The 10,012-nt window shown below is 38.2% G+C and overlaps 1 long non-coding RNA gene across 2 annotated transcripts; it reads left to right on the plus strand.

Annotated features, from left to right (window-relative positions):
- The first annotated feature begins 5,886 nt into the window (after nt 1-5,886).
- On the plus strand, nt 5,887-9,639 carry LOC142409125 (uncharacterized). Of its 2 annotated transcripts, none has more exons than XR_012775513.1 (4): nt 5,887-6,094; nt 6,754-7,164; nt 7,945-9,242; nt 9,402-9,639. It is a non-coding gene; the product is annotated as an uncharacterized LOC142409125 (long non-coding RNA). The 2 variants fall into 2 exon arrangements; XR_012775512.1 differs by having other exon boundaries at nt 8,972-9,242.
- Nucleotides 9,640-10,012: the final 373 nt, after the last annotated feature.

Consider the following 10,012-nt stretch of genomic DNA (forward strand, 5'->3'; position numbering starts at 1 on the left):
TTTATAATTTTTCCTGACTAAATGAGAGTAGAGCCCAAGTGATTTTTATGTTTCCTCTGAGGCTTTGAAAAGTGTATCTTGGCTGTGTTGGGAAAACAACTATCACCTACCTATACCAGGGAACCTGACCCAGTACCAACTAGAAAATTTCTAAGAATGGAATTGATTGTCAAAACCATAAAAGAGATCAATGATTGGGGCAACCATCTGGCAAGGGCTTAAAGTCCTCTCTTTCCTTAAATCAGACCAAACACCTCAACTGAGTACCACACCCATCAAGGCAATCAGTTTTTCCTCATCATGATGATATGAACTATTTATACAAAACAGAACAGTTCCAACATGAGTAGATTGAGAAAGAGCATCCCTCAAATAATGAAGAACTGTTAAGGCATTCCCACCAGGTTTAAATTCCTGATTTCATCTCCTCAATCTAAAACCATTAGACTTATTCAGAAAGCAAAATGAAAAGAGACAGACTTTGAGATGCTGACCATGAAACATAATATAAAATCAGGTGCAATGCGTTCAACTAACACTCCACCTAACCCAACGTTCTGCCTCCAGTAGTGGCCAACAACAGACACTTCTGGAAGAGGGTAAGCACAGGGCAGATGTATGGAAATACTTTTCCAAAAGCCTGAGTTAACCTCCAGCAATTTATTGGCCAGGGTCTCCCTGAGCAGGGGCTGATGCTTTCTGTGGGCCAAACCATTCACATTCCATGTCTGTCTTTAAAGTGAGAAAGTTTTTACTTTCAGTATAATGGAAAAAAATTCTGAGGTCTAAAGGAGGAAGAAATTTCTAAAAAGGTTCCAGCAAGGTTGAGGCTTTCACATTTGGGAGATGTTGGCATCCATTTTACATATCTGTCAACCAGATTCAAAGCTAAATTTAAGAAGCATATACAATGTCCTAGTCTTCCATGAATATTTATTTACTGAAGCAAAGCTGAGCTCTTCCAGCTGTACAGCCGTTGTCATCTTTGTGAAGGAATCCTGTCTGAATTTTCCTCTTCATTGTAAGTAAAAACCTCTCTCCCTACAGGGGAAGAGGACACAATCTAATAATTTCAGTAATACTGCTTTTCATGAATCTTTTCTGTGAGAGAGAATAAGCAAGCCCTAAATATCTAAAACTACATTATTTAACCTTCTGACAGCACTTCTTTCAACAGCAGACAATTGCCTGCCAGTCAACTTCTAGTAAGAAACCCAAGATTATTCACATACACAAAGGCAAACCCTTACTTTACAATCAGAATTTTACCATTTTATTAGGGGAAATTAAAGCAAAATAGATTTGTGTAAATTAATTTTATATTCTACTAGTAACTTGGAAATCTCCATGAGGCCTTGAACAACTCTAGATCAGATAAGAAAAGAAGATTATCTGAACCACAGAGGGAAATCACATATTTTAAGAGACTCAGCTTTAATCAGCTAATTCAAAGTTAGATTTTATTAAACCTTGTTATTTTTTTCAGATCAAATAAGCTTAACAAGGAGAAAAGAGCTATTCCATTTAATGTCTGAGTAGACAGTGTAACAGCAAAAGAAGCAGAATAATTCGACAGATTGTAAAAACTGTGTATTTCAAAGAATGCTTTCAATATCGCCAGTGAATAGCTTAGAATTAATCATTAAATTTTTTTAACCAATTCAGAGGTATTCTTTTCCTCTAAATGTTCATAACATACTAACTCTGAAGTACCAGAAAAAACTAAACTGTTTTCCAATGTGACTGTGACTTGTGGTTGATTTAGCTGTTTAAGAAGGTGGAAACTCCGAAGGTTTTCCTGCAGTTAGGAGGTTTCCAATGCTTTTTTCCCCCCACACGGATTCTCCAATGTCTAACTGGGATTGATCTCCTGTTGCCTGTTTTCTCTCTAACGGGGCACTCAGAGGTTATATGTGTTCTCTTTTCCTGGAGCTTGTAAGAACATAATTATTTTTGAGACCTCTAGCCCCTGTTAAATTTAGTTGAAGCACTCGTGTTTCAAAGTTACTGAGGAGGTGGGAGAGAAGCAGATGGAAATGCACACGCGCATAATGTGACTGCAAGACTTTGTGTCCACAGAAAATCAGTTGAAAATCAGTTGAAAACATTAAACAAATATATAGTACCACTGCCCATTTTTAGATTGATAGAATTCAGTTATATCAAAAAAGGCATAAAATCATATTTAAAAAAGGCAAATAGAACTCTGTTGACTGCTGACAACTCCCCTTATGGAAGAAGAATTCTGCTGATCTGGAGCTGGCACACCCTGCCCGCTCACCCCCATCTTCCTGGGATCACATACAGCACGTCAGGCGTTTCTTGGCAGGGTATTCTGATAAATCCTGAACAGCCTAACCTTTTGGAGCACTGCCAGGCAAACATGTACTGAAATAGCCTCTTTCTAACCTGTTTCCAGAAATCACAAGAACATTGCAAAGCCAACCAGGGAATCTGGCTCCATGTGTTTAAGTAACCAGGTTTTGGTTGCCGTATTACCCTGAACAGCAGAACTCTACCCTGAACGCCGAGAGATACATAACACCAATATAATCCAGACTCATTTTCATTTTGGATTCATTACTTTTTAGTTAAAAGAACTGAGACTCCTTTTAACATTTAATATATTTTAGTACTGCACTTTAAGAGTATTTGATTTAAAAATATTTTGATAGTTTATTTTTTAAAAGTGATCTCATTAAATATCATATAATATTAAATCTAAGATAATTAGTTTTCAGTCAGTCCTTATACATTATCTAGACAGGTCTAGCTAGAGGAGGATTTAAGATTACCATTTTCTTCTACTATATACTTTACACCATGTCTTTCTATTGATGTGAACAGTTCATTGCAAAAAAATTTCTGGTTATCTAAGAACTCATCTCCTCACTTTCACGGTGTTTATGCAAGATAATAAAATAGAGGCTTCAGTAATAATTTTGTACCTGATCCCTTCCATACTGTAGTATTGCTAATAGTAATTTCAGTTGCTGCTGAAAATCTAGTTTACAAGATATGATTTGGGAGTGTACTGTTAATAGTGTTTAAGAGAGTGCCAGTATCTAGTAACAAATTGTTATGATTAATGCAAAATAAAGTTAAAAGAACAATAACACTCCAAAATTTTGATTCAAACAAGCAAACATGCAAAATTACAAAGAATCTGTATAAGTGAAATGAGAAACGGAAGCTGTTCCCTTCTTTTTTTCAAGTTTTCTTCCATTCTGTCTGTTTCTAATATAAAAACAAAATGATAGAATATATAATTTCTCTTTTCCATGTTGGTCCATCTTTTATTTACCATGCATTATAGTAGACAAATCATCATTTATTTTCTCATTGAACTCCCATCCATAACAATAATTTAAAACCAGCTAATAAACATTATGGTTTGTTAGAACTGCTACCGATTAAATCTTAAGTGTCTAAAACATACAAATATAAACAGAATGTAATTAGGGCTATTTAAAGAATCCATTTTTAACTTAGATTAACCATACTTTCCATTTGCTAGGGATAAACACTCATAAATGAAACCCATTGCTGAACAAGAAGCAATTACTTCAGTTTAAAATATTAATACATACTGCCTTTTAAAAAGCCGAGCAAAATCATTTATGTAGTGTACAATACAATCTCAATTCATACTGAGAATGAAAATGGGATGGCATTCTGAATCCTAAGCGAGCTGCAATCATCTTTGAGGTACAGTTTGTTCTTATCCATTTATAAGTCCATTAAACTATTTTCTCCAATTAGTATTGCTCTCAAAATAATTATTATAAAATACATATACATGTTTTTTGTATTTTTAAGCTAATAAAACCCCCCAACTTTGTCGACTAGCTCTTTTGCAACAGCCCTTCTCAGTAATACCCAAGACATGCTAGTAATGCAAACTAATTACAGATATACAGCACACTAAATCTAGACTGGATAGACTCTCAAGCTTATCCCCAGATTGCAGGTCTAGAAATGTACACATACATACATATGCATATACATATGCACCAGGGACAACAGGTATATGTTGGATTATAATAACTATCTGATTATGAAACACTTCCAAGTTCTAGAGATAGTTGACTTCAGGAAAATGATTTATATTTTGATGCTACGATTTTCTTCTGCTTAGACTATTACTTGTTTCTTTCGAAACGTGTTATAAATTGCATTTAAAGGTGTAATTTTGACCTAAATCATACAAAGTCTTATTTCTTCACGCTGATGCACTGAGAAAGCATTAAGTGTTTTGCTTTCTCTACAGCTGCACAAGACCCCTTCACCAGAAAGGGCAAAACCATGGAGCCAATGTGCTGTAAACCTGTCTTTTATTAGCAATCGTTGCTGTGTCAAGGTTGGGGCCTTCCCTCCTTAAGCCTCAGGACAATAAAAACTGTATTTTCAAAAAGGTAAGAGTAAGATTATTGATATTTTAAACCAGATTTTTTGCTTATTCCTCCTTATAGGCTCTCACTTCAGAGATTACAATTTACCTGGTTACATAGCTCTGAAGTACACTCAAGTGCACAGAAACCGAGCATGGGAATTCCTCCCTCATAATTTACAAAGTCATGATCTACTGTTTTAATACTTTTACCAATCCCTCACTCTAAGAAACCACAATTATAACTGATGTAAGAAGTTTAACAAATTATTTTTCTATTCTCTTTGGAGTGGTATTTTTATGTTTATATTTAAGTGTATGTTAAAGGCAATTAGCAATCGAGCAAAGTGAATAATTAATTATGTGCAATTAGCGTGGAACTGTAGACAAATAGTACCATATTACTGGCAAATTTTAACGATGTGATAAATTATGGCAATTATAGGCAAAGTAATAACGATTTTCAATCAAACAATATAAATGAGAATATGTTCTGTATTCACAACAATCAAAGTTCAATCTGTTCGTCTGTGTTTAAACTGGCTGTAATTTGTACACACGCAAATCATTATTATGACTCTTTTGATAAAACATGCTTATTTTTAGCTCTACTTCATTTTTTTTTTTTTTTGCATACCTATTAGCATTTCCCTCTGGAAATGCTGGAAGGGCTTTGAGGATTGTCCTCTGCTCAGCCTTCCTGAGATATTTCAGGACATAACTGAAATGTAACCCATACAAAACCCAGGACATAACCCTGCCTGCCTGCCTCATGTCTCTGCAGACAGTGTCTCGTACTGAACGACGGGACTGTTGAGAGGAGCCTACAGCTGAAAGGAGCATTTCAGACTCTGCAGTTTATATCCTCCTGTAGTGGAGCAAGCCTCCTCTCATTACTTATTTCACTTAACATGCCAAGGTCTATACTGCAAAAATTGAACAAATATTCCCTGCAGCTGTCTATTCTGCATTGTCAGTAACCTTGGGTAGAAACGCGGCGCAAAGTAATGTAGTCACCAGAGCACAAAGTTTTCCCGGGACTTTGAGCAATCCTATCTATAAAAGCCCACCAGGCATGTGAATTATGGATAGATAAAGGCAATCTGGTATTTGAAAGTGCAAGCAAGCATCTACGATTTCAGAAGAGCAACGCAAGGAGGCAAATACACTCCAGCCGAAAAAGAGCTTCGGGCGCAGGGCTCAGTGCCGGCGCAGGAGCGACGCCCGGCTGCGGGGAGCGCAGGAGGGATCCCACCGTGCGCGCACGCTGCTCTCCCCTCGCTCCGCCGGGAAAACGGCCGCACCTCAACAGCCCGGGGCGGGTCCGGAGCCCTGACGGGCGAGCGGCCGGGCTCGGAGCCTCCCTTCCCTCCCTGGGGTGCGGCCACGGGGCATCCCGAAACCCGGGACCGCGCCCCGCCAGCAGCTGCGAGAGGCCGCCCCCGGGCTCCCCCCGCCCCCGCCGCCAGGCCGCGCCCGCCCGCTCGGCCCCGCCCGCCCCTGCCGCCGCCGGGGGCTGGCACCGCCCGTCACCCTGCCCGGGGCGCGGCGGGGGGCAGCCAGCGGGTCCCCGCAGCCGGGCTGCGCCGCGGCAGCTCTCGGTCGGAGCGAAAAGGCAGTTAGAAGCTCCTCCGCGTTCCGTGAACACGGTAGCCCTACTGCAGCCGCCTTTTGGCATTTTTTTCCCCTGGTCGATCATGCAAAGTAAGTTAAAATACTACTTAAAAACAGTGCCAGGCTGTGTTATAACTGCCCAGCGTTATATATCGGCATTATAAAATAACGTATATTTTTCCTAATTTAAAAGGGAACTGTATGTTGTATGGGTATGAGCGTTCAATCTGATGATTCTACTAGTAAAGTCAGTTTAAGAATACGTAAAGAAAACATACGGATAATTTTCTACATATACAGAGAATTTCCCTTCTTTTGATTTTAATTTCCTGCATTGTATAAAGCATATATAAACCATACTTTAGATAATTCCTGAAATATATGTGTAGAACTGCAGTAGTTACTATATCATTTCAGCTACATGATACCTATGAAGCTAGAAAGCTGGGAATACAGCATCTTACAGCTTCTTTTATAAATCAAATGCAAGACTTCTACGTTAAATATGGCTGTAAACACAACATGCACAGGACAGACAAGGCATTCAAGCTGCAGCCGACATTCAGTCTGATTCCTTCCATTAAGAAAACAGGAATTATAGAAATGTGCTCAAAAATACCCCACATTATTTTTTTTAAAATCTTCTATTTTCTTTATGACGGGATGAATTTTTACTTACAAATATGATTAAATAAATTACAGGGAATTTGGTTTTTTGTGATTGTACCATCTATATACTTCTGTTCTAGTCTCCACCTAGGAACTTCTGAACTTCTTGGCTACTTTTAACCAGTTTGACGGAAAGGTAAAGTTTCTCAAAATAAGACACTCCTAAAAGTCTCCTGAAGTCAGACAGCAAGATAGAAGAAAGAGACCCTGCTCATGCCCTCTCAAGAAGATGTACTGTACTGCACATAGAATCCATAGAGGAGAAATATTGTTGGAAAATCCTTAATCCAATGTCATGTTTTACGGTTCTGTCCCACTTACAAGGGTGTTCCTAGCAACTCTTTCCTGGGTGTCCAGTGTCTGAAGATGGGTGAGCTCCTGATAAAACCTTGATACAAATCAATTACAGTTCAATCATCCATAGGAAACTGGTGTGCAAATCATGGAATTACTTCGCTGAATGCAAGATGTGGCTGCATCTGCATTTTGAGGTCTGAGTTTACCTACTGGATTAAACTTTTCAAGAGATACAGGGAGAATGAGCAAGTTTGAAGATTGTTAAACTTCTCACATCTGACAGCGTGAGATTATTGTGAATAAATCCAAAATGAAACCAGAACATTCTAGAGAGCTGAAATTTCTGCAGGATTCGACCTGGCTGAAAAGGGATTTTGCAGGTCACGATGTCAGACAGATACTTGCGGTTCATATATATTCCATGTAGGATGCCCAGGTCCTTCAATGTATCTGCAGATTAGGAGACTTTTAGAGATTAAATGTATTTGACTATTTACCAGCCACTTTATGCTGACTAAACAAAAATAGCAAGTATAATATATTTAAAGGATATTTAACTTTTTATAGTACAGTTCTACTTTTTAGAGTATTCTGAAAAAGATTATTTCTGCTACTGCATTCTAAATTTGTACGTAAGTGATTTATATAAGCTTTGAGGCATGAGTGATTTTAACTGAGGTCTATTGTAATGCCTATTTAAATATCAGCCCTGACTTAAATTTGCTAAATGTACACACACACAGAACTCACCTATCTGAATATACTGAATACATGTTCAGCTTTGTATAGACATAAACCAAAAATCATTGTAGATCTCCGTTTATCAATTTCATTGGTGTTAAATCATAATTATATAAACGCCAGGAAAATAGGCAACTTTTCTGAGCTTTGGGATCAGTATCCTGAAGTTTCTACTTTGTGTTTATTCTCTTTCCTGTCTCTACACTTCTAAACCATTTCCTCCTTTTCATTAGCTTATTAGGATGCTATCTGCTGATTTCTAAGAAATTCTTCTGCATGCTTTTGTGTCCTTTGAGTGAAATCCTGGCTTTGTTGAAGATTTTGGACACTGGCTTCAGCAGAACCCTGGTTTTACCTCATCTGTCTCTCTTTTACAGTCTTCTCTGTCCAGTGAGGTAAATATATTTGTCCAGAATTCTACATTTCTAACCTGCCTGTTCCCTATCTGAATATTCTGAAATATTCTCAGAATAAATCTAACATTATTTAATTTTATCCTTATTTCTTCCATGATCTGTGATTCCCCAACTAGTATTTTTCTCTCTCTGCTTTTGTTGTCTGACTAACTTTTCCCCCTTAGAAAAAGAAGGCTTACCTCTGCCCCACTTATTTCATGAATCATTTTAGTTGCTCTTAAAGCTGTCTAAGCTTTTCATTCCTAGTGCATTCCCTGATAACATCCTGTCACTTTCTTTCCTCTATGAAATCAGCCTCATAGGAAAATTGTATATCTCTTGTTAGATAAACGAAGAGCCAGTGCTATGTTACTTGTATCTAGGGCATTTAAACGCTGGCTTTTCTTGGGTTTTGTGCCTGCTGTCCATTGTCAGTGACAGCACTTCCCTGCTTGCTTTTGTGGCTCTTCCTCATTCTCTCTCACCACTTCTTGGCTGCATCACAGACTTCCACTTTCGGTCCTTGTCATAGCAAATGTTTCACTCTCCACTCCCCTTTTCTTTCCTGGACAGTTTCTTTGTACTTTTTTTCTGGTAAGATCTGCATACCTCAGTTATTTGCAGCACAGGCTACCTCAGATGCCAGATATTTAAAAAGCAAAAATATTATATTTTTTTCAGTATATTGCCCCCTTTGTATGCTAAATGCCAGTTTGATTTACCAAGAAATACCCAATTCTAATGTTCCACTCCAATAAATCATCTCTCTCTATATTCTTAAAAATATATGAATCAGCAAATTTACATTGTGCAGATTTCTATACATCAGTCTAAAGCAGAAAAATGTATTCATCTTTAACCATAGCACCAATTGCATCTCTCAGACTTCCTTTTGGAGCCCAGCTGCAGACCGCCAGCTGTTTCACATCCATCAGGCTTCCACAGCCTGAGAACAGGCTTTGTGTTTCATCATTTCAGCCAGGAGGCACATCTTTTTTATATAACCTGGCAAATATCACAAGAGGAAAGCTCAGCTACAACAGTGGAGGTCAGCCAGGGAAAATAGAAAAAACACAGTGGGTGTTTATTTATGTTTACCTCTGCATGGGGATCGAGGCTGCCATCCACCCTACAAGGTACAATCTCCACTGACACAGGCTATTGTTTCCTGACATTGTCTGTGAACTCTGCTGAGAAAGGACTAACCTCTGAAAAGCTGGTTTTGTAAACCTACCAGTATTAAACAGAACAATTTTATTGGACAACTGTTTTTAAGACACTTCTTTGTACTGCAGGAGATTCATCTCACTCGCTTGGAATTGGATGAACAGAGAGGCTGGGATGAGTACTTGAGGACAATGCCACGCTCCACCTCACAGAACAGAGACGCTCCACATCAGTTAAGGACTAACGCAAAAGGGTGAAAAGGAGCCCTGCTCCTTCTCCAGCACCAGAAAAGCGGGTCAATAGAGAAAGGTGTAAACCAGGTCCAAGCGGGGACCTTTGGATTCTGCGTATGAAGGCGAGCACCACTGACATCAACCTATATGATTCTGTGATTCTGTGATTCTGTGTGACATACATCAAAGTTGTGGGAGTTAAAAAAAAAGTGGTGTGTCTGTATGGGTTACTTTCATTCTTTCAGTATATATTATTTTTGTTATTAACTTTCATGAAATTGTACCATGAATAATCCTGTATGTGTTACTTTCCTCCTAGTTATCACTGCAGTCAATTGCAAATATTATTTTACTCTTTTAATATTATTTTACTAATTTAACTGGAATACAGCCTTGAAAGTGCAAGCAGTATTCATAAATGCAACATTGAGATTATTAAAGCTAGAGATACGTGAACATAGTAAAAGATGAGAAAAATGTATTTGGGTTAATTTGTGAGCTTCTGT

The sequence above is a fragment of the Mycteria americana genome, chromosome 4 (genome assembly GCF_035582795.1).
Source record: "Mycteria americana isolate JAX WOST 10 ecotype Jacksonville Zoo and Gardens chromosome 4, USCA_MyAme_1.0, whole genome shotgun sequence".
Taxonomy (NCBI): domain Eukaryota; kingdom Metazoa; phylum Chordata; class Aves; order Ciconiiformes; family Ciconiidae; genus Mycteria; species Mycteria americana.